The sequence below is a fragment of the Kogia breviceps genome, chromosome 9, assembly GCF_026419965.1.
Source record: "Kogia breviceps isolate mKogBre1 chromosome 9, mKogBre1 haplotype 1, whole genome shotgun sequence".
Classification (NCBI taxonomy): domain Eukaryota; kingdom Metazoa; phylum Chordata; class Mammalia; order Artiodactyla; family Physeteridae; genus Kogia; species Kogia breviceps.
Window position 1 is genome coordinate 33,566,601 of NC_081318.1, and position 2,737 is coordinate 33,569,337.

Here is a 2,737-nt window from a genome sequence, read left to right on the forward strand (position 1 = left end):
CCATTAGTCTGTAAGAAAGCAAATGGAGAGACACGATCACGCAAAAGTTATTTTAATTTTTCTATGTCATTTTGGACCTACAGAGAAAGCATGTCCTTATATGAAGCAATCAGTTTTGGAAAGGGAAGTTAGCAAGGATTTTAGCCTCAAGAATTCCTTCCACAGGAAGTGTGGCATTGCAAACTTAAGGGCTAGGCTACTCAGAGGAAATCTGCTGCTGTGTTTCCATATGTCAGGGAAGCAAACCTTCTTTGGAAGACCCATACCCAGGCTGGCTAAGAATAGAAATGGGCTGTGTGGCAGTGAAACTGAAAATATTTTCCTCTTGTCCTTATTTATTCAGTTTTGGGGGTGGGGGGTCCTTCCCTTTATAAATTATACATTCTCTTTTTTTTAACGTCTTTATTGGACTATAATTGCTTTACAATGGTGTGTTAGTTTCTGCTTTATAACAAAGTGACTCAGCTATACATATACATATATCTCCATATCTCCTCCCTCTTGTGTCTCCCTCCCATCCTCCCTATCCCACCCCTCTAGGTGGTCACAAAGCACCGAGCTGATCTCCCTGTGCTATGTGGCTACTTCCCACTAGCTATCTATTTTACATTTGGTAGTGTATATATGTCCATACCACTCTCTCACTTCATCCCAGCTTACCCTTCCCACTCCCCATGTCCTCAAGTCCACTCTCTATGTCTGTGTCTTTATTACTGTCCTGCCCCTAGGTTCTTCAGAACATTTTTTTTAAGATTCCATATATATGTGTAAGCATATGGTATTTGTTTTTCTCTTTCTGACTTACTTCACTCTGTATGACAGACTCTAGGTCCATCCACCTCACTACAAATAACTCAGTTTCGTTTCTTTTTATGGCTGAGTAATATTCCATTGTATATATGTGCCACATCTTCTTTATCCATTCATAAAAATATGGAACACTTCACAAATTTGCATGTCATCCTTGCACAGGAGCCATGCTAATCTTCTCTGTATCATTCCAATTTTAGTATATGTGCTGTTGAAGTGAGCACAAATTATACATTCTTGATTGTAAGTTTTAATGGTGACCTATTTACAAGCATTCGAAATTGAAAACAGCTATTAAGTTTGAAAATCTTTTTGTGTATGTTGGGGAAGAGTAGGATAAGCCTACTAGGAAAAGAATGTAGTATTTGATCTGTACCAAAAAAATCCCAAACAAGCAAGCAAACCATAATTTCAAAGTATTAAATCTGTAAGTTTAACAAATAAGTGTTACATGCTTTCTTACTGGGGTCCCAGTAATACTCTCAGTACGCCTAGCATAACATAAACTCACTGTCTTAGCTTGGGCTGTCATGAAAAAAATACTATAGACTCAGTGGCTTAAACAACAGTGGTTTATTTTCTCACAGTCCTGAAGGCTGGAAGTCTGAGATCAGGGTGCCAGCATGATTGGGTTCTGTGAGAGCAGTCTTCCTGGCTTGTAGATGGCCACCTTCTTGCTGTGTCCTCATATGTCCTTTCCTTGGTACATGCACTGGGAAGAGGTCTCTCTCTCTCTCTCTCTCTCTCTTCCTATTCTTATAAGACCACTAATCCTATTATGAGGGCCCCACCCTCATGACCTTATTTAACCCTAATTACACTCTTAACACCCCATCTTCAAATGCCATCACATTGGTTGTTAAAGATTCAACATATGAATTGTGAAGGGTGAGCACAGACATTCAGTCTATAACACTTTCAAAGGATTACTTTGATTGGTTGATCTTAAAAAACATGTGTTTCAAGTTTTACTAACTCCCAACAACTAATTTGAGAAATATATAAAGTTTTCTACCAAGAAAATTGGAGGATGATAAGAAAAACTGTTAGAATTTTAAGAGAGTAAGAGTATAGTAAGGTGATCAGATATAAAAGTCAATATACAAAAATCAATAACTTTCTTAATATTAGCAATACTCAATTAGAAAATGTAATGATAAAAGGGATCTCATTCATAATAGCAACAAAATCCATTTTATACTTAGAAATAAATAGGAAATGTGCAAGATTTTTATGAAAAGGGTATTTAAAAATCTACTTAAATAAAATGTTATTCCATATTTCTCAGTGGGAAAACTCAACATTGTGAAATGTTGATGAGCTGGTTCTCAAGCACGTATGAAAGAAAGAACAGCAATGCTTAGCAAGTTACATTTTTAAAAAAGAGAATTATGGGATTTGAACTACTACTAATAAGAAGAACATAATATAAGGCCATTTAAACAGTGCATTTTGGCATAGGAATAGACAAACACATTGGTAGAAAAAAATAGAATGGAAACCCAAGAATATAGTTTATAATAAAGATGTCATCTCTAATTAGTAAAAGTGTTCAAAGCTTCTCAATTAACCACATTATGACAATTGGTTCTCCTTTTGGGGAAAAATTTAACTCATAGTTCATATCATAAGCAAAGATACCTTTTGGAGAGACTAATGAGAATAAATGTTAACAACAAATTATAAAAGTATTTGAAGAGAATATAGAAAAAAATTCATAACTCTGGGAATTGGGAAAGCTTTCCTAAGTAATACGCAAAATTCATATGTCATATAAGAAATTATTTATAATGTTGACCTCATAAAAACAAAAATCTTCTATGAGACAACAATAAAAAAGACGTTAAGGGCTTCCCTGGTGGTGCAGTGGTTGAAAATCTGCCTGCTAATGCGCAGGGGACATGGGTTCGAGCCCTGGTCTGGGAGG

General features: G+C 35.8%; 1 non-coding gene across 1 annotated transcript; it reads right to left on the bottom strand.

Moving 5' to 3' along the window:
• Positions 1 to 927: 927 nt before the first annotated feature.
• On the bottom strand, positions 928 to 1,034 carry LOC131763117 (U6 spliceosomal RNA). Its single transcript, XR_009337518.1, has one exon. It is a non-coding gene; the product is annotated as a U6 spliceosomal RNA (small nuclear RNA).
• Between the last annotated feature and the right edge of the window lie 1,703 nt (positions 1,035 to 2,737).